The sequence below is a fragment of the Scaptodrosophila lebanonensis genome, unplaced genomic scaffold (assembly GCF_003285725.1).
Source record: "Scaptodrosophila lebanonensis strain 11010-0011.00,11010-0021.00 unplaced genomic scaffold, SlebRS2 tig00000024-arrow-pilon, whole genome shotgun sequence".
NCBI classification, from domain to species: domain Eukaryota; kingdom Metazoa; phylum Arthropoda; class Insecta; order Diptera; family Drosophilidae; genus Scaptodrosophila; species Scaptodrosophila lebanonensis.
This window is the reverse complement of record NW_022060538.1, coordinates 5,846,559-5,872,909: the sequence shown is the minus strand read 5'-3', so window position 1 is coordinate 5,872,909 and position 26,351 is coordinate 5,846,559. Positions and strand designations below refer to the sequence as shown.

At 38.9% G+C, this 26,351-nt stretch overlaps 1 non-coding gene across 1 annotated transcript; it reads left to right on the top strand.

The window, feature by feature from the left end:
* The first annotated feature begins 6,407 nt into the window (after nt 1-6,407).
* Trnaf-gaa lies at nt 6,408-6,480 on the top strand. Its single transcript has one exon. It is a non-coding gene; the product is annotated as a tRNA-Phe (tRNA).
* The last annotated feature ends 19,871 nt before the right edge of the window (nt 6,481-26,351 follow it).

Sequence of the window (26,351 nt, the reverse complement as noted above, 5' to 3'; positions counted from 1 at the left end):
AATATAGAAAAAAGAGGTTTCTAGAAATCAATGCAATGCGGGCTTGTTAGAGAAATCGCTCAGCTGGAATTTTTTGATGCAAAGTCTAGGAGTCATTATGAAGATCTCCCAAAAATGGTAGAATGGAGTTTACATCCAGATCTAAAACAAGTTATATGGAGCTATAAGCTTGTTCAATCCAGCTTGTTTAAACAAAAATTGCAACCAGATCGGCAGAAATATGGAGAATGTTTCAGATGCAAGATTATAGGAAGTCGAAGAGTCTTAAATTCATGGTAGAAGAAAACATAGATATTTGTAAATTCTACAGATTTATACTTGTAACAACAGCTTGCTTATAAATATTATACAACCGGGTCGGAAAGAATATTAAACAAAGATGGGTGCTCAGAAGCAAGACAAAGCTATTGACATTCTGTTTCGTCTGAAGATCTCCCAAAAAAGTAAGCTTACTAATTCCGAAAAATAAAGAATATAGCGAAACAAGACTAAATTTTTCATATAAAATACTGCAAATATCAATCAAAAGAATTCTTAGATACATTCGAAGGCGTTCAACATAATAATACCTTGAAAGTAATCCTCTTTTAAGCTTAAAATTGTTTTAAGAACTTTTTCATCCAGTACTTGTTGTTGATAACGATCATCAAAGGTAACATTTTTTATACAAATTTAACGAGTATAAAAAAAGGAAACCAAGAAGCCAATCAATAGGTTTACATTCCATCAATAAAATAACTAAATAATAAAAAAACTTGATTGTGAAATCTACTTTAGTGATTTGTGCAAGTTTTCAGACCACAGGAAATCGGAAAACTACGAAAAATAAACCACTGAGGCTTCTGCATGAAAGCTCTCGATGAATAGTTTGGGGAAAAGTTCACCTTCATGTTGCTTGGCTGTACACATATTCATGTATAATTTTTCGGCAGTTTTTTTAATGGTATTTTATTTTCGTTTCATTGTCAGTGGCGACCAGGGCACCACAGTCAAAAGCTGGAACCGCTGGGCGGTGCGCTGGCGGTGGGTTGGCACACACTCTCATATACAAGCCGACATTTTGTTGTAATGGCTTTGGAAACACGTTCCTGTTTGGCCTGCTTCTGGCCCAGACCCCAGACAGACGGACAGCAGACAGCCAGTAAGTCGCGCTCTTTGAGCGCTGACTTTTCGTTAATGACCACCATGGATGAGTCGATAGAGAGGGAGAGAGAGAAAGACTGGAAGAGCAAGAGAGCACAAGATTGTGGGGTGGCACAGGAACTACTGACAATTTATTTGCAAGTGCATTGATTCGGTTAATCACCCTCGCCCGGCGGTATGGCTAATGCTAAGGTGCGACATTTGCAACATAAGAACGAGCGATGAAATGAAAAATAAATAAACTCGACCTTTGGACTCTTCAACACCCCACCCACCCCAATGCAACATCCCACAACGCTCAGTCACCGGCAAAAGTTCAAGCAAAACAAAAACAGCTGATTACTACGACAATTATCACAGCAAAGCTGTCTTAAAGAGCACCACACAAGAGCCAAAGAGCGCGAGAGCACGATCCGGCAATGCACACAGCTGCAGTGCCGTTGACGTTGACGTCGACGTCAAACTGCACGTCGATTGAGCAACACAACTCGAAGTAATGCGGAAGTGTTGCCGTTGCCTGCTGTTCAGCTTTGCTGCTTCTCATGCATCCGTCGCTCATGTAATGCAGTCAGCGTCGCTGTTGGCGCTGCTGCTGCCGCAGTCGACGACACTACCCATGTGACTTGGAACCGAGCGCCAAAGTTGTTGGCGCTGCGAACTGGTTTCGACTGCAAACAAAAAACAGGCCTAAGCATCAGTGTTTGTGCGAGTGTGTGTGTGTGTGTATGTGAGTGTTTGTCACTGTTTAGGCGAACATTGTTTATAACTTGTTTATATAAATATTGTTAATTTCGAGCATTTGTCTGGGGGGCTCCCCCCACTTAATGCCCCAAGCAGACGCACTTTTTCTCTCGTATGAATGACTGACAGACTGTTCGCCTAGCTCTCTCAAAATGCTCGCCTTTGCCTGCGGTTTGAACTCTCTCACTCACACACTCTCTCTCTCACCCTCTCTGTCTTTGTGCTCATATTGCCTGTCATGTGTGTGTCATGAATATTACAAATTTACATGTGAAAGAGAGGTGCCTGCCTCATTGGCCATGACAGAGGAGGAGAGCACTGAGCGCCGCTCGTTAAAAGTGCAATTAATTGCTCAGAGCCAATATCAAATCAAAACCGTTTTAATGAATTGTGCAAAATTGCTCAGATTGCCGTTGATTTGTCGCGCGTTTAAGTTGCGCACATTATTAGCCTCAATTGACATTTGGACAGTTGGGGGACATCATCGACTGATTGAGTTGATGAGGAAGTGTTCGGTTGTAAGTAAATGCTGGAAGTGGGTGTTAAACGAATCGACTTGGAACTGATTTAATGCATTGTCAGCTTCAAAAGAGAACTCTGATAACACTGATATTAATTATACCTGGGAGGATTGTAAAAATGTACTGGAAAAACGTACATTCAAAAAATGACTGCATTAAACACATACTAGTTCAACCATATTTAAACAAAAAATTGGTCCTGAAATTTAACCAACAGTATCGGTATTAAATTTGTTCCTTAACAAACTACATTTAATCTTAATTTAATAGCAGTGTTTTATTAGTAAACTTCAATCTTCTATTCAGACTATACATTTTAAAAGAAAAATTATTGAATTGAAACCGAATTGGAATAAATAACTGTGTGGAACATAAGTAAAGCCATTTAAACAAAATTCTTTTCAGAAATTTAAATTAATTCCAAGTTTAGCAAATTTTATATCATGCATCAATTCTTTTGAAAGATTATTTCTTTGTAAAAACAACTTAATTAACTTATAAAATAGATCGTCATTTAACAGTTCAATAGACCACCTTGATAATTCATTGAACAAGCAATTTCAACTCGACAAACTAAACAAATAAAGGGATAATTAATAAAAATGCCAAAAGCTTCGCCTAATTATGAAAGTACTTAACATTTCTCTTTCGATCGATTCGTTCATTTATGGACAGCACCTACATAACACCATCGAGAACTGCATAAGAAATTATCATATTTATATTTATAGTCATAATTTCCATTTATGCATTTCTAATTAGACTAGTAGGTGCTTAAAGCCTAGCCACGAACGTGCACACCCAAACCTAAACACAAAAACAAATACAGGCACAGACACAGACACAGCCACAGCCACAGACAGACGACTCCTCCCAGTGCCAACTGCAACATTCGCACGTGCAATATCTAAGCAAGAACAACAACAGCATCGAGGTGCATGCATCAGATACAAACATGGCTACATGAGACTTATATATGCATGAAAAGAATCCCAACTGGTAATGAAAATAAAGTGCACGTCGCATGTGGTAATAATAACAATAAAATAAAATAACAAATTACACGCAACACTGCGGCCGGCCAACCAAGCACCGCCCTACCCACCCGACCCGTCAGATCCCCGTCCTCCTCCTCTTCAATACGTACTCGTATATACTACCAGTATAGGTGCATATATGCTCTTGCCACTTCCAGCGTGTGGACATGCACATCGCCGATAATTACAGTGCAAGGAATACAATCGCAATGCTGAGGTCGGGCAGCCAGCAAGAACAAGAACAACAACAACAACAACAACACATCGACGTAATGTTGTCCCCATTTCGAAGAGAGAGCGAGCGAGAGAGAGAGGGAAGAGAATTGTAAAGCGCCCACGGCTGGAAAAAAAATTGGTAATGTTCACATAGCTGGCAGCATTCTATGGTGGATTAGTTACGGATATTACAATTGAGGCTTCAGATTGAACTTGGCAGTTGAAAAACTGCTAAGAGCAAGGCCTGCTCTGCCTCTCTTTCTTTCGGTTCTAGAGGTGTACGCTCTTAGACACACTTGGACACGCCAGGCTAACACAGACACACACACATACACACATAAACACACACAAGCACGCACACAAAGGCAGCTTATAGCTTAGCTGTGCAGCTCAGACAATCTGGGTCACATTTTGCCATTGAACCGGTGACGTCACAGCGGGGCAATGACCGCAAAGCACGACCAGCAGCAGCAGCAACAGCAACAACAACATCCATTGGAAAGCGTGCAAGCAAACATTTTTACAACGACAACACGAAGCTTCAGCTTCATTTCTGGTTTGGTTTGGTTTGCTCGTCGCTCGGCCTCAACTTGCATGACCATAGCCATAGTCATAGTCATAGCTATAGCTACATATATCTATAGCCATAGTTGCCGACACGGTCGTTGTGTGATTTGTTGCTACAGCAAAGCTGTGCGACACTCCAAACGCCGCCCCCGGCCCTGGCCATCTCTCTGGACTCTAGCTTCTGCCTTATTAGATGCCATGCGGTGTCGTAGCGGAACAAACATGATTTGGGTGCTGACTGTGGGTTTCTAGCTAGCGTAAGCTACACTGGTCCCCAAATTAACTTAAGTAGTGGTTATGAAATATTTTACAATAATATTTGTATAGAGACTTTTTCTCTTCTCTTACTGGATCTCATTACGCATTTATATTCAGCTTGTACTGATAAATGCATCGGTATACAAGTATAAATAAATCGCTGCACCGTCGATTACAGATATTGATTCTGATTTTGGTTGCGTTACTGCAATTGATTTAATTGCTTAAAAATAACACGATCTTAAGCTTAATTTGAGACCGAAAAAAGACTGATAAGTAGACCCATTTAAATGCATTTAAGTTTTCTTTCAATCATACTAAGTACGAATATGTGTAACAAATAATGAATATTTCAAACATCTTCAGACTGCCAACTTGCACGCCTATCAGCTAACGTTAAGGACTGAATTATTTACCAAAGAAATAAACTTTTCAAATTAAAAAGGGATGCAACAACACGCGAGCCTCATTAAGTATACTAATTCTACCACGGCTCTATGGTATATTTATAAAAGGAAATAAACTATAAAATTTGGTTGTGTTATCGTTATAAAAGAAAATGTTTTTGAGACTAAGAGTCATTTTCATTCCAAGAACAGCAATTTGGTGTTCAGTACCAAATATGATAAATACATGGACAGGCAGAGATGGATGCTGACCATATATGCAACATGGTATTAGAGTAAATTATTTAGTTCCAGGTTGGATAAAAAAATTGGTAAAATAGACGTTCGATTCTAAAGGAAAGGGGTCCAAAAAAAAAATGAATATTTCGCACTTAGCGCGTAGCGCTTAGTCCCATCAACCTTCTTTAAATTACTTTTTAGTCAAACTAAACTGTCTTTTATGCTATTTAGGAGCATATCAACCTTTTTTCTACAAATTTGAAAATTCTTTAAACTAATTTTTTAATAGCCAGACTAGTTTATAAATCAAAACAAGATGGAAGCAATAGTCGAGGCAGGAGGACAGGCATCAATAAAAGAATAAAATAAACACGTGTTGCCCACGGATTCGCAGAGTCTACATAACAAATTTGATCAATATGGGGTCAGCCGTTTTAGAAACAAGTCGGAACAAGAAGCAATGTGAACAGACCAGGAACGAAGAAATTTCGACCACAAAAAAAGCTTTTAAACCCGTAAGTGAGTGGGGGGAGGCATATGTGTTCGCCACTCTATATACTGTATAGGGTCTGAGCTTCTTCTTTCTGCCTGTAATCAGAGAAGAAAGCCTAAAAAAAGAGATCATATTTTAACATTTAAAATAAATTTTAATTAAAACAATGAAATACAAATCTGAGAGTTTGTATAATTTTCAGTACAAAAATTTGAATTAAATATTAAAACCTAAATCAATATATAACCAAAATTTATATAACCAAAAATTATATAACCAAAAATTATGTGACCAAAAATTATATAAATTTAATTTGTGGTTAATAATATTTTTCAATAAAATCGATTTTCTAAAACTACATTAAGTATAAATTTGAAGCAAATTTTTTGGTACATTTCGGATCATCACTCTTAAGTGCTATATGTAAATGGTCGATAGCATAATCTTCATACATATATATTAAGTGTAAGCTCTTTTCGACTCTAAAATGCTAAGCGGAGATATTCTTAAGTCACTACAAAATATATCTTTTAAAGAAGTTTCCAAACATTGCCGTGGAAGCTTCTCATGAAAATAGTAAAATGTGTTAGCAATTTACATTGCTTGATAGCATTATTCTAATGCCATTAGTTGGACCTTGGGCCGGTACGCTAGTCACGCACACACTGTAGCGTCGACCAGCCGGCAAAGTTCTATTAATACTACTTGTACAACCCGATTAGATAAGCTCCGAGGCAGGCGTGTGCGACGGCCGGCTGGGGGCCGTGTGTTAGCGAGTGGGTCTGTGGAACTTTTGCGCCATGGCGCCGAAATAGCTCAGTTGGGAGAGCGTTAGACTGAAGATCTAAAGGTCCCCGGTTCAATCCCGGGTTTCGGCAATACCAAGACTTTTTGCTCTTTATTTTACTTTTACTTTTTTTGTTTTGTTCTTTTTTTTTTTTTGGTTCTATTCAGTGGCATGTGGCTGTCAATCAAGATGAGCATGTGATCTTTTAAATGGCCAAATTAAACTAAGCCGGAACAGAAAATGCTGACCAATGTGAGCGACACAGGCAGTGAAAGGTGAGGATTAGGCTGCATAATGGCCAACAGCTCAATCAAACAGCAGCAGGCCAGGCAAGGCCAGCCATGTATGTGTGCAAGGACAGCAAATGCAGGCGTAGAAAGGGAAATGCAAATCGCATTATTAACGCAGACGTTGACACATTGCACTTGGACGATGGGCAGTCTCATTGTTTGGCTGCAGGCAAAACTGTGACGAATGGCATTGACAAGCCCTTTGAATGGCTTTCAATGGCTTCGTGCTGATGGGTCAAAAGGTGAGGTGAGCGCAGGTAAGCTATGTAAGTGTCGCTTCAATTGAGCGTGTCCTTAAGTGGACAGCGTTTGATTGAGTCGCCAGTCAGCCAGAGCTGGGGGCGTCCTTACAATCTTCAGCTTGTGGCAGCTGCTATTTGGCCAAAACCCCTCACATATGCAAAGGCTCGGTGGCTCGCTTCCCAACAGCTGCAACGCTAAACCAAAACGCGTGCTAAGCGACCACAAAAGCCATTGACTCGACAGAGAGAGTGAGGGATTCCCTATTGCCTACGCCCAAGTATCGCATATCCGTTTGGCATAAAAAACTACTCCTCCAGCGTCTGGCATGCGCCACATGGCACAGGACACGCTGTCTTTTGCATAAAAAAGAAGAAAAAAAAAAACAGAACGCACAGACACAGCCTTGGTTTTTTCTATATTTTTTTTCACGAGTTTTTTTTTGTGTTTTGCTTTGTTCCGTCTCTTATTGAAAGTGAAAGATGCGGCCAAAGCAGCAGGCACCCTCAAATTGCAGCATCTTGTGTACCCCAGGAAGTGTGGCAGCCGCGAGTTCAAAAAAAAAAAAAAAAAAAATAGATTGAGTAGAAAAAAGTGAAAAGATCCTTCCTTGTTGTGGTCGGGGTGCCAATTGTCTGCGCCTCTATTAAGAGTCCTTGATGTTATCGAGGAAATGATTTTTTTACCTATTTCTTTTCTTTTTTTTTGGAGGCGTAGCAACAGCAGCCGCAGCTTATTTTTTTATGCTAAACGCCAGTCTTTTGTGTGTGTGTGTGCGTTTATTAAGGGTGCGCATTTTACTCTCATTTTCTAGGACGACCCTGCGGCTGCGTCTGCTCAACAGATGTGCTTAGAATTTAGAAATATGCAAACTTGTATTAGGGCCACAGCGTTGTGAGCAAAAGTAAATTACAAGCCATTACAATGTTGGCGCCCCCCTCCCCCTCCCCCACTCCAACTAACCATGTCATGTGGTTTTGTGGAAGTGTAAGCCTGTGAGAGGACAGAGCACCGCTAACCATGTAAATTTTGTTCAATTTGTAGCACAAATTTCTGTAAAAGGTAATAGGCAAGCAGCGTTGTTAAGCCCGCGCAACAATTTACTACTATGTGGCGCAACTAGAGGCATCACTTACAAAACAGCAGCAACAGCCTGCCCAACAGGCCTTACATACACGTATATGTATGTACACGGAGTACTCGTATGGCGAACCACAACTCAGAACTCAAAACATACATACTCGTATGTCTGTATGCTCCATATGCGTCTCTCTGAGAGGTGGTGGCACAGTGGGCGCGATGGGTGGTCCTAGGGCTTAGTTGTTACATATTCGTACACGCAGAAAAAAGAATGCATTCCTAATGTTGTAGAGTAGCAAACAAAAGTTGACGGATAATAAAAGTAAGCACAATTAAAAGATAACAAAAGACGGCGTTTCCGGATTCTCTTTAACAGTCCCTGATTGAGAGATGTTTTAAATAAAATAAATAGTTGACGGATAATAAAAGTAAGCACAATTAAAAGATAACAAAAGACGGCGTTTCCGGATTCTCTTTAACAGTCCCTGATTGAGAGATGATTTAAATAAAATAAATAAAATAGATAGTTGACGGATAATAAATGTAAGCACAATTAAAAGATAAAAAAAGACGGCTTTCCGGATTCTCTAAGACAGCTTCAGATTGAAAGATGATTTAAATAAAATAAATAAAATAGATAGCACAATTAAAAGAATTTTCGGATTCTCTGGGACAGCCTCAGATAGAAAGATGATTTAAATAAAATAGATAACAGCATACGAGCTTCCCTTTTGAATTCCATCTATCCAGGATTTTTTACCCAACTTTAACAAAATGGGGTGGGGAAAGTCAGTTCATTGTTGACTACAGCTGATACAGTCAGTTTTTCGGTATAAAAAGGCATCAAAATTATTTGCCAGAAAGAGCTGTGATAGAATAAGTGCTCGTCTAAATGGTGCTTAAGGCCTTTACTTTATTACTTTATTAGTTCTGAGCTGCTTTCCTATCTCTACATCAAGAAACCTAAATGAATATCGCACAATATTTGTTTCTTGTAATTGCAACAGAGTAGTTTTTCAAGTAGTAACCGAAAATACTTATATATTAATTATAATATTATTTATGTTCATATTATTTTTCACAGATGCAACTGCAATTGCCTTGGGAAGTCAAATCTTATCACCTGGAATAAAGGCGAATGCCTGATTTTACAAAGGTTTCTGTTCCTCAATTCACCCCCTTTTTGTGGTAGTGTATTGTAACTAGAATGAAGTCAACAGTCAACAATTTAATAACTTAGACGCCATTGTGAGCCCATGGTGTGACTAAGGGAGGGAGATATCATGAGTGTGCATATCCTGCCCAAGGCTCTCCCACACTCTTACTCTCTCTCTCTCTCTCTCTCCCTCTCACGGCACCTGCGCACATGCATGTGCATGTTTTTGTAAGTTTAGGACTCGGTCTTTTCTGTGTGCCTGCTAACAGAATCTACAACATTTCTTTTTCTCCATGGGCATGTGACGCCCACGCAAGGCAGCGCCAAGCTTTTGGCGCCAAAACAGCGACGAAACTTGCATTGATAATGTATGCAGAGGATATATCTTAGAGTATCTCAGTGTGTATTAATGGATGGATGTGTGTTACTGCCCTGGTCGTACCACGTGCTCCGCATAAAAATTTCTTATCATTATCGCATCGGTATTAGGCACCCAAAATTTGGCAGTAAGTCGTGGGTGTAACAACTACCTCTGTATCTGGGGTGTCAAGTCCCGCCAACCGAATGTCATGTCTTGCCTGGTAGCCACTCATAATTCTTGTTGCGTGGGTGGTGACGACGTTGGCACCCCTAGCGTAGGAAACACAAAAACTAATAGGAGACAAGCTGGAATTTCAACAAAACGAACTTCTAATGCCCTTACTCCAGTAGATAAATCTCACTACTTGTATGAAGCATTGTATGAAACTGAAATAGTACCATAAATTTATACATAAGTAATGAAAAAACGTTCATAAGGAAGTTTTCGAAATGTGCAAGAGAGAAAATATGATTCATGCTTTAAGAATCCGACAAGCACTAACACGTCCTTACTCTCATTATTTGTCAAATTCAGAAATGAAACGATTGTTTACTGCTCAGTTGAAGACTGTTGCTCCTTTAGCTGAGTTCAGAAATATTGGGTATATAATCCCAAGTAAAATCCAGCAATGAAGCTTTTGCTTTATCTGTCCAATTCAAAAATTAAGCGATTGCTCACTGCTCAGTTGAAGACTGTTGCTCTCTAAACTGAGCTCAGAAATTTTGGAAATATAAGCCCAAGTAAAATCCAGCGATGCAACTTTTGGTATTGTTACTAAGCTGAGCTAAATAATATTCGTAATATAAGCCCAAGTAAAATCTAGCAATAAAACGATTACCATTATTTTTGTATTTATAACTTAGTCTTCTGACTGCTGCTCTCTAAACTGAGTTTTGTATTTTTTTGTTTTTTTTATTTTTAACCTATATAACTTGAGCTTGATGGTTATTGCTCTATATAGCTAATGTACCCTTTCCACTGTAGCTAGTAACACACTCTTGCATCCCTATCCTGGTAAGCGCGCAATGCGCATGTCCTTTGTCACCTCGTGTGCTGACTTGCTGCCAAATGCTGGACGCCTGTTGTAAATCGACGTCGCTAAGTTGACTGTTTTCGCATTAAAATACAAAATTTATAGCCACCGACTGTCAGAATGACCTTGGGTCATTGCTCTGCCACTGCTGACGTCTGCCTTTCTAAGCAACTTCTAAGCCGGCAGCATTTCTTTTTCTAAAATTTCTATGCAAATATCTGCGGCACAGGCGCCAAGCAACCTCCAGCGGGTGATTGGAATGCGGCTCCGTTGTTGCCAAGTGGGCTGCTTAGCTGCTCAGCTGTTCGCTTTGGTTGGCATTGGCAACTCTGCCCTCGTCTGCTGTGTGCCTGACACCGTGTGACGAAAATGGAAATTTTCTAATGGTCGTTTAGACCAACTAGCAATGTTTTAGGCCACACGGTGTAGTGGCTCACGACGCCAAGGCTTCAGCTTAGAGAAAGAGAGAGAGATGAAAGGCGAGTAAGAGAGAGAGAGAGAGAGAGAGGGCTCTTAAAACTTGCGCAGCACTTGCCGAAAAAGTATTTGAATTCGGCTGCAGGCTGTTTTGGGCGGCTTTTAGGGTCAGCCTATGGGCAATGGCGCCTGCGAGCCTGTTCAAATGCGCGAGAAGATTGATGACTTGACGTTTTAATGATGTGTTAAATGGCCATAAAAGTCAACCAGAATTCGCTCACACACATACGTATGCATGGATGAGTGTTTGTTTTCTTTTTTTCCTGGAAAGAAACTCAGTTTTTTCCTTTATCTACAAACACATATCGTTGGATATGTTTGCCTGCTCGACAGCGTTCGAAAATATTTTTTTAAATCAACTAATATGCAGAGGCGAGCGTCCTGAGTGCCTGCCTCCCCAAACATACAAAGGACGGTTTATTTTTATTATATAAATATTTAAAAATGTTTTGAAGACAAGATGAAAATAATTGTAATTGTAGCTGCCTGGGGACGCTGTACACCTGTTCGTTAAAAGCCACAAGTTGGCACTTTAAGAAACGGGCGCCATTTTGATGAAATGCAGGCAACTTCGCCAGCTCGAACTTAACGCCATTTTGAAGGGCTTATGGCAGCTGACTTGCACAAACATGCTCGCTGCCCGCCTTCTGTTGTTATGTTGGCCGCATGCCACACATGCAACGGATCAATAGCTTTTGCCGCCACGCCCGCCATGCGATGGAATTCCACAGCTGCCGCGCACATGCGGAACTACTGCATTTTCAATTACCAGGCACGCACGCCCCATAGCAGGCGCCACACCGGAAGTGAATAATTTAGCTTACTTCCGGCTCGGCCGCATTTCAATATATAGCCCAAAACAAACACACAAAAACCCCTAATAAGAGCAGAACTTTCTGCCTGCCACGGCTGTTCGCCTGCTCGCAATGTATTTGTAAAGTTCGCCTTTACGCTCTCTAGCTTGAATCGTTGCTATGGGGCCGCCATTTTTGAGGCGCCAACGGCGGCACGTGTGGCTACAAAATACACAAAAATGTGTTTGAACTTGTGCAACAATTTTTGGCATTTTTTGGCTCTGCACACACGCATTGGAATGCCGATGTTGCCTGCACGGCACTCTGCTGGCCTAATGACGGTATTTTTATAGCAGCTCCAAAAATATTTGTGCGTCCTACGCCGAACTGGAGCGCGCGCTTTACTCGCCAATTGCTGTCGAGGGCTGCCTATTGATAAGTTCTATGCGCCCGACTCTTTGACACGGCAAGGGTTACTTTCACTTACTGCACACACACTCACACAGACAAAAAAAACACACGCATACGCTGGCAGTTAAGGGCGAGCCCTTCAACGGCTGGTGGTTGCTGGCGCTTGAATGTATGCTACAGAAAAATGCTAAGGAAATACTATATTTTTGTCTGTTAGCATGCTTGCCATGCCAGTGTTAGATGGACGAGTAGTGCGAAGTGAAGGGAGGGGATTGCTTTTACTGTTTACTCTTGTTGCTTGCTGCTTGCTCCTTGAGACTTGCTTGGCACGTCCTGCAAAGCCGACAAAGTAGCTGTGCTTCCTTCGCATGTGTGTAGTTTTTTGTAACGAGCGCGCAGGACACTTTCGTTTTCTTTAGTGCGTAGACCACACCCACATATGCACGAGTGTGTGGGAGAGCGCAACTATTTTGTATAGAGCTGAACACTGAGATAGTGGATTACTATTCTACTCGTTGCTGAGCACCTGATAGCCTGATATGGTAATACTGTTAGTTTTGAAACACTATAGTTTCATAGTTTTAGTTTTGCGTCCAGCGTATGTGTACATATGTATGGGTGTGAGTGTTTGGGTATGTGTGCGTGCGTGTGTGTGTATTTTGAGGGGTAGTGTGCATATAATGGCTTTGTTCGCAAATAAAATTTGATATATTTGTATTATACAAATACCATCACACAGACACAAACACACACGCACACACACACACTACAATAAATGCTGCGCGCCTTGTGGTAATATATGAAAAATCCATTACATATTATGAGCGCCAAGCTATTGGCCACAATCCGAACTCACCTGCGGCAGCAACACCTCTTTATAATTGCCATTGGCCCGCACACACAGTCAGGTATTTTTTAGGTACATTCACCTGAGCTGATAAAGATTGCATAATTTACCTGTGCACAACCGGCACACAGGAAAAGTCGCAGCACACTTGGCGCCCTCAATTCCCGTAGGTGCCGTGCCGCACGCCAAACAACAAACAAAATAAAAATACACGCAAATGGAAGAAAAGGTGAGCCAACGTTGGTTTTTTAAAGCACGCCACGTGCCCCCACAATCGGACAGGTAATGGGGGGTGGCAGATGCCGAAGCGTTAGAAATTTCTAAGCTTGGCACATGCCGGGAATTTTGATATTAGAAGCTAACAGGCGAGCAGCAACCCCAAGTAGGCGGCATTCGGCATTAGCACATTGACGAAGCTAAGAGAGACAAGCCAAATGCTCACCAAATGCACGAGTGTGCGTGTTTGTGTGCCTGTGTGGGTGTATGTGTGTGTGTTCTGTCATCTCTGACAGCTGTGCGCATGGGCCATGCTCGTCTAATATCTTTGGGGGCCTGCCTTTTTGTCAATCGCTTTCGAGTGTAAGCAGTGTATGTGTTTATGGATGGCTGGGTGGTTTACATATACTATACACACATACTATAGTATATGCTTGAATACTCAGCATACTTACAAACTCTATAACACTTTCATGGGGGACTGAGCAGTATGGCGTTAAAGAGCACAGTGGAGAAGGCTAAGCGAAGGAAATTTACAAAAAACCCACGTATTTAATCTAAACTAATTATTATATTGAAATACTTATTGTAGTCCGAATGTTGGAAAATTTGTGAACCTTTAGTGAACTTTTAAATTAATTATTAATTGAAATTAATAACATTAAGTTTTCAGAATTTGATCAAATGCAGCCAACTAACGCATTATCTAACAACATTTTAGATATACAACTATTTTCATTTCAGCAATGCATTATTTAATACACATATGCTCGTTATAGGCTTTATAAAAACCCAGAAAGGTTAGATGGTTGGATAGAGTTACGCTACGGCAAGAGAAGCAACTAATTTCTACCAAAATTTGTTCTACTTTCCAAAAAAAACTTTGAAAACTAATGTAGTGGAAGCATTTATTTTTAAATTTAAAATCACTTTATTCGAAATTCGAAAATATATTATTTTGATCTTTGTATAAAATAATAGGTCGTTATCATTAAATATGAGCAATGTATTTGTAATGCTTACTAATTATAGAAAATTAAACAGACTTGTTTAAATTTTCAATATGTCCAACGACCATTTAAATATATACAACGTTTACAATTGTAAATATAGATAGTGTGTAACATATACATATAATTTCGGCTGCAGTTGTCTGTTCACGATTCTCCGATTTGTGGATATAACTTTTCAAAAGAGAAATGGAGAGAAAATAAGGAATCTGAAGTAATCATCATTGGAAAAAATAATGATCCCTTTTTAAGACCTATATAGACAAATTAGTTTGCATGAACGTTTTATAAAATATTTATTTCATATTAAAGATAGAAAGGAGCGAGCAATTTACCTTTGAAATTTTGTTAATTTTATTCAAACGAAGTCAGTCTCTAATGCGAGTATTCTTGTATACTTTAAAATCGTACTTTTCTAGCTGCAATAATTTTTGTAGGAAAGGACTGTTTAAACATTGCAGATTATATTACAGGATGAAGCTCCTAATATAAAAAGAAGTATTTACTTATATATTTGAAAAATTGCCCAGTGGTTTACTCAATTTTAAACTGGACAAACACGTGCTTCAGTTTTCGATTAAGATTTGGTACATAACCAGGACATTTTAATTTAGTGTTTTGTTAAGCAAGCTACTTGTTTGCCTTTCATGCCAGAATATTGTTCATAACGATGCTTCACTGTATTTGTGTGCACATGAGGGCAGTGTCATTGACTGGGTGGGTGGCCTGATGGCATATGCTGTCACGTAGCGCAGAGTTTCTGTAAATAAAATTCCAACATACAATTTAAGAAGCATGGCGACACACACACACACACGCATACACACACAGAGCCATAGCCAAAGCACCGAATTGAGCGAGTGAGGTCGACTTGGTGGGCGCCTGAAAGTATGCAATGCAATGGAAATGCTGGCAATGGACGCTGTGTGCCTGTTACAAATGAATTTCTGGAGCTTTGAAGATTATAAACTCACTTAAGAGACGCTTTGATGTCGAGCGCCTGAGCATGCTCCAGGCATAACTCAATTTAATTAACTTAAGAGGATCAAAAGAGCCTGGCCCTGTTGTCAGGCACTTCAGCAGTCATTTGGGGCGTTGCCTGGCAGCGCCGTCGCGCAAGTCGCATTTAAAGGATACGCTAACAGGCTAACAGCAGAGCCGAGCAGCCAACAATCGACTAACCAAATTTTCGAGGTGAGAGAGCACGAAAAATACACAACACGAAAACACAAAAAAAAGAAAAACAAACAGAAACAAGAAAGAAAAAGAATGCGCGTGGAATTAAATAAAATTGATAAAAGCTATGAATAAACTGCTGGTCAAATGAATGTGCAGGGCACACGGACACGGACAAGGACATGGCATGTAAAGCTACAACCGCATGTAACACATGCAACAACCACCCCCCACCCAATGATATAGTCATATAAAAGCAGCTATAGCTATAGCTTGTACAAGTATGTGTGTGGAGGCTGGTATATTCATGCTGACGGTCATGTACGAGTATATCTGTGGCATGTATTTAATGGAGTGGCAACATGTGTAGCATATTATTTACACAATTTAATGTATTTAAATGTAATTCTTTTTGGGTTGGCACAACAAACATCCTGCACATACATGCTGCTTGCACACATGCCCCGCCCGTTCCCCGGCCATGGGGCGCATGCAAACAAATACAAACGCAATGATGTAAGTATATGAAATGCGAATAGGTTCGCAGGATATGCGCGCAAGTGTCAGACCATTTACGTGGGTATCATCAGCAACAAAAAGGGGGTGGTGTGCGCTATTGGAGTGCCTCTGCCGCATAACGGTACTCGCACTCGTATCATGACGACACGCTCCACGTTCCGTGTTATTTAACATTGTTCTACTGCAAGTCTGCCTCTGTGTGTGTGTACTTCTACCTATCTCTGTCTTCTATAGCTATATATACATATAAATATGTATGTCTGTCTGCCTGCCGGTCTGTCTGTCTGTCGACACTCACCCTGTTTGCCCTTAGCGCTCCTGTTATTTTTTCTTTCTCCCATTTACGCTGGATAATGTTGCCCCCCAGTTAGCCGAGCAGGGGTACACATATTTATGTGTAGTACATATGTTTAGATTTGTTATGCAGGCACACTCTCACACACACTCAAACACACTCTCTCACACACAGCTACATTGTGTTTGGCCTCCGTTTGTATTATGTGCAGTAAATGGAATATGTATATGGCATATAGTCGGCTTTTATGTCTATATATAAATAGCAGGGGGGAGATATATAGTATAGTCTACTATATAGATGTGTTTTGGCTTGGCGCAGCTTGGCATGTAGTGAATGGTCCTTATGTATTTATCGGCCAACACCACCACATAGCTACTATTCGACTATTTGAGTAGCAGAGTCAACTTTAGCATTCCCCAAATCATCATCTATAGCTGCATGAGTCCAAATCACTGTCAATACACACCACACACAACGACATCAAACAGTTACATTCTCGGGCTAATAAGCTGTTACACAAGAGCAGCATAAGAAAAAACATTCCTTTTTAAGGAAAGCAAGACAAGAAGGCCAGAAATAATTTAAGGCTTTTTTGCTGCCCAATTAAATTAGTTGAATAAATCGGGAAGATGCATAATGTGTGAGACAAAATACAAGTCCAGCCAAAATTACTGATAAAAGCACTCTTCCACTATAAACAATTCGTCAAGTTATAGTGGAAGAGTGCTTTTATCATGGATAACATTCAAACTATTGGCTTGCTGCTTTAATTCATTTTGGGAAATCCCTTAATTACCAGAAACGCTAAAAAATTTTATGAACACAAAAGTTATACTTATTAAGTTATTATTGGCATAATTGTCGGCAGTCTCCTTGGCTGTCTGTTGACGCTACTACTTTTATGCAATGGTGGATGTAAAGCAATTTAAAATTTGAGGGGCATTAAGGATTTGTAAATTATTATTCAAATATGAAATTATCGATGAACATTATTATTTTTTAAAGCATAAAGTTTGGAATACGTCGTTACTTTAACAGTTGTCGAATTGGAAATTCGAATCAATATCAACGCAGGCTATAAGCAAGTGAAGATGACGTTCAAAACATCTCGAAGTCCCTCGAAACCTCTCGGAAACCTCCAAAAGCATACGTCCTGCCACGGTCGGCAAAGTTGTAGCCTCAACTAAATGAGGTATGAAGAAGATTAAATGAGTATATGCTTCTTCTTCTTTATTCATAGAACCTTTTTTCGAATCTATAATTTGACAACCAGGCGGTGGTATTGATGAATATTTCATTTTTCCAAAAGCCATCGATGGATCGACACATGCAATTGTAATGCAGTTTGTGAATGCACATTAAATTAATGGTCTTATATGAATATTGCTTAACGGGTGGTCCGATGTTGAAGTTCTATATGCCATCGGACGTGGAATCAAATGTTTATTTCCACTAAGGAATATTCTTTTAGGGTTCTAAAATAATTTGTTCTTTTCAAAGTAATTTAAACTGCATTAGATCTTAATATATAGTAGGTAACCTATTTTAAGCCTATTTATCATTCAGGCCAAAGAAGACAGATAAATGTACATACGAGTATGTATATTCATTAACAAATGCTCTTCAGATACGTTCTAAGCGAACAATTAAATAGCGCGTCTTTAATATCGTTGCGGAATGGAATAATATTTGTACATGAATTGTTTGTACAGTTGATGCTTGTCCAACAAAATCGAATAAAACAAACAACATATATTCATTTGCAACTCCAAAATTCACGAAATTGCTTATAACTTAACAAAAAAAAAAAAAAGAAAGAGAAATGAAAAATGGATTTCAACTACAATAGATACTTTGAAGTATCATCCAATTGATTTTTGAAAAAGTCATTTAAATTGCAATAAATTCTGGTATATTTAAACGATTTAACATCTCAATACGAATTCTTTAACTTTTACTCTGTTTCAATACCTTTGGACTGGCATACATAGTATAACTAGATTCTACCTACATATACTAAAAGACTTTTATATTGGTTTACTGCACTAAAATAGTTTCAGTTACACTATTTTTACTTTAAAGTTCTTTGCTCTGACTTTAAGCCGATAACTTTTTAATATATTCGTTAGTAAAGCTGACTTTTCTTATTATTTCTCAGATACATATACGTGTGTGAAACATTATAAATATGTATAGGTTAGGTGGAACGAAAAAAATGCTAATTCTAGTCCATTTACATGGGCAATGAAGCACAATCCATTGATATGCCAGATTATGCAAATGTATGACTGAGAATTACATATTCAATCAGCGAGAAAGAGTGCATTATGTGTAAGAACAAGACACCCTATGGACGGCACTATAAAGTGCAAAAACTTTCACTATTCCCGCATAGGCATCAATAATCAAGCCATTTGTCTGCTAAATGCTGCTAAATGTTTGCCATAAAGTGGCGCCATGGCCATAAAAAAAGAAAATTCGCCAAAGGCAAGCGCCGGCGAATGTGCAAGTTCAAAAACCCCACGACTCTACTCTGTACTTGTATATATATATCTGTGTATATCTATAAGTATGGTGTATGTATGCGCTGGTATCTGGGTTTATTGTACTTTAAGCGTGCAGCAGATTCAGCCTTAGCTTCGGCATTAGCCCAGCTCTAATTGTTGAGGAGTGTTGGGGCTCTTAGTGTGGTATCTGTAGCTGTGTGTGAGGGCCATGGCATGTCTATGAAAATGCATTGCTAACAATGTCCACAGCAGCTCTAATTGTTTGTCGTGCCGTTGAGATTGCCAGCCAACCGACTGCAATATTTATACATATACTTGTATATATGTATCCAAGTGTGTCTCTGCATCTCTTTCATGTTTGCTATAATTTTGTTGACGCTTGAGTTAAATTTCAAAACGTCAACGTCTGCGCAACGTCCCAGTCGCTGTGCTCCCGATTCCCGACTCTCGACTCCCGCTTCCCGTTCCAGCTCGCGAGCTCACTCGGCGCTCTTAATGAGGAAGGAAATCGCTCTAATTGGATGTCAACAAACATATTAAAAGGCAGCCTCGTCTGTGATACTACACACATCACACACACAGCTATACTCAGATTCGAGGTCTGCGCGCATTTCCTTGCCGCTTGCCGATTGTGTGGGCAGTTTCCGGAAATTTTTCGCGATAAGTTAATTGTATGTCGTCTGCAGCGCTTTGCGAAATTGCTCGCAAACTAAATAAAACAAGAAATATATGGAAAAATATTAATTGAACAAAATGCAACAGCGGTTGGATTACAACAAATTGTATGATATCTGACGACTTCATTGATATATCCGCTGGGAAGCTGCTATATGTTGCAGGTTGGCTCAACAGGTCATTTCATGGGGCTGTGCAACAAGTTGCAAGCAAGTTGCTACCAACAACAACAACTACTCGTACAACCAACAATAACATTTAGTGCCGTCACAAGTTTTTCTATGCCTTTTTTTACTTCACTTCGTCTTGGAGTTCATTCAACCTCGCCCCAGTGAACTTAGCTGAGGTTATTTTTACTTCCAACTGACGTTGTGAGCCCCACGCTGCCGTCTCCGCCTGGTAGTCACAACAACAAAGTTGCCGTGCTAGTCGCAACAATAATAATAACAACAACTGGTCTGGACAGCAGCCGCATCCACAATCGTAGCCACAAAGTCGCTTACTCTTACCACCAAAGAGAGCTTTGCCATGCTTTCGCAAATGAGACTAGTAGAGATGGGAGTGTAGCGTGAACAAGAACCAAACAGTATACTACTAAAATGTATATTAACTAACTAAATGTCGGAAAGCAGGAAATTCGCCGAAATGTTTCTTCAAAAGGAAATTCATAAATAAGCTTACTCTTTTAAATTTAAAATACTTAGAGACCAACAAACTGTTGAGAGTTTTAGAAATCTACCATCTACCAATCAGTTGATCTGTAATGATAAAGTTCTGAGATTCCTGATGTAAGCAGCTCTATTTATAATCTTGACGATTTTTGATTATCAAAATTAATATATTTAGCCGATAGTAAATCAGAACAAAATAAATATACTACATGTTTGGTGTTCGATTTAAAAAAAAATTGGAAGTTTCCAATGAATTTCAAATTTTTGAATCGCTTTTCACAAATAAAATTCAACATTATTTTAATTTTAATTCATATCGAACGGTTTTTATTAAAGTTTATGAAACATGGAATTTCCATAATAATGCAGGTGTAAAGCTGTATTTAGTATTTACTTTTTAAAATATGTAGCACTATTATTGAGATTATTTGATGTTTCAAATAAAAACCAATGAATACCTATGTAAAAATGCCGAAAATTTAAAATTTTCGGTTCTCAACAAGGCATGGAGCTCTTCAGTTACAATTCGAATTAATTTAAGTATGGTAAAAAATTCGTATAATGTATTTGTATATTTTTGTAATATCCCTAAAATAGGGGAAAATTGTCTGCAGTCAGGGTACAGAAAGTATGAATTTTCAGTCAAAGTAATGCTTTGGCCTACTGTAGCTGCAGTTTTTGTTGTACTTCTGCACTGCTGAGGTTTTGTGGGCGTTGTTTCATTAATTCGAATAATTTTGAATACAAATAATAGAAAATATTTTTGTTACATTTTAAACACATATATTGAACTGAATATAATGTAATATAATAATGTAAATAATGCAGTCAAGAAATGCCAAATATATATGTAACATTAACATTATTCAATTTTGAAAATTTTAGCAATGTTCACTTACCATTAAGTTGCTGTTATCTGGTTATTTATTTACAGCTGTTAGTTCTTTTACATCTGCTGTTAAGGCTAAGCTGTTAACTTTAAAGTCGCGTTATGCGCCGCACGCAACTTGTACGCGTAAACAATGAGAAATTATGTTTGAACTTTTATTTGCTCACATGTTATTACACTAATTTACACATGTAAATCATATTTCTTGAATCAGCATGTAATTGCAATATAAACGAAAACAATAAGCATAAATGAACGTACATACATATGTATGTATGCTTTTCTGATGTACATACACACATTCTTGTATGTATAATACTGATCAACAATTTTCGCAACACGCTTTCTTGATTTTAATGGCCACAACTAAATAGTATTTTGTTAAACAATTGCTAGCAACTTAAAAAACACACGCGAACTTTAAACAATTATGTATATTTGCGCAACGGCATCAGTAGGTCGTTTCGCGTGCCAATTAGAGCGATAAAGCGCGATATTGATATTGTCGCGATTGCTTGTAATCGATAACCAGGACAATGCGGGGCAACAATGAAGTCAAAGCAGCTGATATGTAAACTTCTTTCTGAGCAATTGATCGACGCGTAAATTGCTGTGTGCGTAAAAAATGTTTCAATTTATGTTTATTGAACGCGCTTGTGGAGTAAAAATAAATGCAGAACCAACAATAACAAGTAAAAAAGCTAAAGTCGGGTGTCCCGACTTTGAAATACTCTGTACATATGTTTACAATAATTATAGAAAATACAAAAAATTAAGAAAATTAAAAAAAAAATTTGATCGATTTTACCTTTCTCGGTATTCGAACTCACGTAAAGGGTGTATAATTGCACATTTACATAGCAATTTCGTCTGTGTGAGTGTATGTATGCCTATGCGCATCTATTCGTGTCTGTGTAAACATGTTAGCAGTCAACCAAACAGCAACATCAACAGCCGCGGGCAGCGCTTGAGCAGCGCTGCAGCAGCAAATATATTTATGGCTATAACTTCTTGTTAAATCGGTCTATCTTGGTAAAACTTGGCGTACGGACACATAATAACTAACTGAAGGTATTTGCTAAGGTTAAGTTCGAAATTCCAAGAATTACGGGAGTTAGAGAAAATCGCGATTTGCTTGGGAGAGGGGAGAGGGATCTAAATTCATCTGCGTATTCACACAAGGCACCTGGGACTAAAATTTGGTGTTCCTAGGTCTTATAGTCTCCGAGATATAGGCGATTTTACGAATGGAAAATCGGGAAAACCCCCATAGGGGAGAAGTGGGGGGGGGGATCAAAAAAATTAAACAAACTCGTATAGCGTACACACATAAGGCATCTTTGTGCAAAATTTGGTGTATCTAGCTCTTATAGTCTCTGAGATCTAGGTGACTCGTCTTGTCATGCTGATCAAGAATATATATACTTTGTGGGGTCTGCCACGCCTCCATGTATGTAAAAAGGCAAGAGCTATCTAAATTTTTAATGTTTTTAAATGGCCAGGATAATGGTAAGTTTGAAACATATGTGCTAAAACATTTTGTAAAATATACTTATGTATTTTTAATGAAAACCTTTTTACCTTGGCTTATAAAGTGTTTAATTCCTTTGCCATTTTTATGCCTTTTTGTTCTTGTGTTGTTTCTGAATTGAGTTGGCAACGCGGTGTGGACTCTGAAAGATGACATCGCCGTTCTGCTTTTTTTTCGCATTTAATGCTCATATTATCTTTTTTTTCGAAGCTACATACATATATACCCTTCATTATGCCTTTCAATAAAAACATAATTGACATGCAAATAATTTGCTCAAGCATTCTGTATTATTTCAGAAGTTTGATGTGAAAAGTGATTTCCTAAGTAGAGTATATTTTTGGCACACGGTAGTGTAAATATTTGCCTCTGTGTCCATAGCTGGTCACATAGCATAATAATTGCTCAAACGTAAGTCTCCTGTTTGCATTCCCCATTCGATTGTTAACTTAAATTTTGCCAAAATTGAAAGTAAGGTAGTAAAAGAAATTTTGGAAAACCGCTTACAAAGCTGGTGGTGTATCTGCTATATGTGTTGTAAGATTTCACGTGATCGTCGTATTTTAATCACGCGCCCATATCTAATGTGTAGGGCCAAGTTGGTTGGCGCTCTGCCTAGACTGTTGCTGCTTTATGTTTTGCTTGGCTGCAGTTTCTGGTTGTTGTTGTAGTTGTTGTTGCTACTGCGTCTCTGGCTGCCGTTTTGCTTCCTTATTGGGTGAAAATTGTAGTTGCAGCTACACAGGGAAGTTGTTTTTGATTGCCGGCAGATTGATTTGTCATTTGTTTATAAGTTTTGATGCTGTTGCCGCCATCACACTCGTAGATGTCGACATGGAAGTCGATGTTGCCACCGCCTGCGTTGTTGCCGCGTTTCGTAATTCATTCAAAATGCGGCGCGTTTGTTATGCACTTGCACGGCTGCTTGGATGAATTGATTTAAGCGGCCATTGACAGCGAACTGGAAAATAAATTATGAAATCAATAACACAGCTGTAACAAAGCTCCAATCATGGACAGTGGATGTTGGACATGGGACAGGGACATGGGCAAGGTTCAGAGTTAGCCACAGACAGACAGACAGACACAAGTGCCAAGTAATTACTTAGAAGCCGTTTGTCACAATACACGTATGCAAATGGATGCGGAATTTCCTCACAGCAAAAACTTCGAGTGATTTCCATTCGTCGTATCGTTGCTGATTGATAGCAAGAATCCAAATCACTATTTCTTCGCTTCTGGCTGGTGTTGTTGTTGCGCTGCTGTCTGTTTTTATAAATAATTTTGCGTAAGCTGTGCCACATGGTGGAAAGACGCCGATAGGCGACTCTGAGGCCTGCATACGTGCCAATCCACCGCAGTAGTCGTTACAGATACTGTACTGACACAAATACAGTGGAGAGCGTTTAAAAAGTTTCATGGCAGTGTGTAGAGTAACAGATTCGTTTCAATTCTACCTTAATGTAGGCAATGTGAAATTTGGAACAGTATTTACTAAAAGCATGCTGATTCCCTCCCGATAAATTTGTTACTCCCTATAAACAATCAAGTTTGATATTTGATAGCCAGCTGCCCTTTGTAAGGGTATGGCATCCAGGTTGGTGCAAGAAATTTACCAAAGATTTCTCTGAAAAAGAAACCTTTTAGACTTTTCTCATTGTCATAGAAACTACTTCTTCTATTGAGCATATGCTGCCTTGGGAAAAAGAGACGTAAGCAAACGAGTAGAAGTTCAAATATATTTGTACAGCTGGTCTCGTCAATGACTTATCTGTTTTCGCAGTATTTCTATAGCTTATATAGCTTTCTACTTCAAATTTTGTCAACGATTAGCTTACAATCAAATGGCGAATGTAAAAGGAAGATTTAAGTTTCTTCAAATACTGTCCCAAAACCTAAGAACAATTATGAGCAAATAATTTGCAAAAATTTAACTAACTACTAAACCAATATGAAGGCAATAAATATTCTACTTTTTTGAGAGAACAAACTGCTTCGGGAATCACTTTTCTGAGCAAACTCAAAAAATAATACAGATTTCTGTGCAAATTATTTGCAAACCTGAAATAAGTAAGTGTAACCGATTTTTAAAACTATTCATCGAAAGGTCGAAAATACTTTAAGAAATTTTAATCACATCTTTAACATTCAAACGGCTCTAACAGTCTTCTTCTATCGTCATAGGTAACTGGAATAGAATAGCTATTGACTTTATATTTACATGGGCTTCTCTGCTAATATAAACATTGTATTTTGATTAGTTCTACACATTTATGCTAATTACTTAACCTGCCTATTGTTTAGTTAGTTCTAGGATCGTCCATTGGGTCACAAGAAAAATTAAAGCCTCCGAAAAATTCGTAATCCATTTTATACCCAAATACATAATCAATTAAATCAATAGAGACGCCTCCTTTAACCTTGTTCCGGATTGAGATAAGGTGTAATAAAAGATCCTCCGGCACCTCTTCACCACAAATTCACTTACGCACAGCCGACTGATATAAGTAAAATTCCTGATTCACAACTATTTGAAAGATCATTAGAGGGTTTCCATTCCCTGACATTGCAACAATCTTTTCCTGATTCACAACTATTTTAAAGATCATTAGAGGGTTTCAATAATCTGACGTTGAAACAATCTTTACAGCATTCGGCTCCATTGAAATTGTGAAGGAAACTACAAAAATATGATTTTTGATCTATAGTATTTACTCCATAGTTTCTCGAATGTACAACCAATAGCACAATTCAATCATATTAAGAAACAAGTTAAGGATCCAAAGCAATCCATTTTGGATAATAGATAAGTTGAAAAGTACTTCACCTTTGAAAACATCCACGAATGGCTGCCACGGATGCCTTTGTAATAAAGCTTTCCTCTTTTCTTATGTGGAATAAAAAATAAATCACCCTCAAGATGACCATCGTGGTCATATATTTTTCAAAATGTTTCTCTTTAGCGATTTACGAGTATACTGTCTAGAGATACAAATATACAGATACTGATTCAGATACGATGCGATGCTCGACGCGTCGAGGCGATACGCAAGCAGGCCAATGACCGTTTGACCGCTGCGGCATGATCCATAAATATGCAGATTCTTATGCATTGGCCTTTTGTTTATTGTTGCTTATGACACGCATCTTCATCATCATCATCATCACGAACAGCAACACCAGCACCATTTCAATAATCTTCGGCATCGTCATATTGGTGCCATTAACGGCCGTCGCCACCCGCTACAGTTAACCACCATAACCACCAACACCACCACCACCACCTTACCTAACATCCTCTGCTGGGCGCTTTCATTGAGTCTCTTAATTTTGGACTTCTCGGCAATTGTCGCCAACTAAAATCAAATCAAATCAAATGAAAAGTAAGTGAACCAAAAGCGAACGGCGCCAATTTGAATTTTGCGTCAACGCCTGTTATGAAGCGTGCGGCGATCTGATTCGGCTTAACATATTCAATTGCAGTCCATTTAACATATACAACTTATATATACGAGTATATACATATATATATAGGTATGTGTGTGTGTGTGGATTTCTTGATTGCTGCTCAGGTGGCTGGCATTTTCGGATGCTGTGGAAATCGAGAAAAGTTCCATCAGTCGGCCGCATCACGTTTTATTTGATTTAATTGCCATTTGACCAAATCTGGAGTAAAAGTTCATCAGATAATTTATACGTTAGTTGGACATTGGAATGCACGTGGTAGAGGGATGTGCTTTGCCGGATTTGAGATGTAAAACGGACAATTGGAACTCCTCCT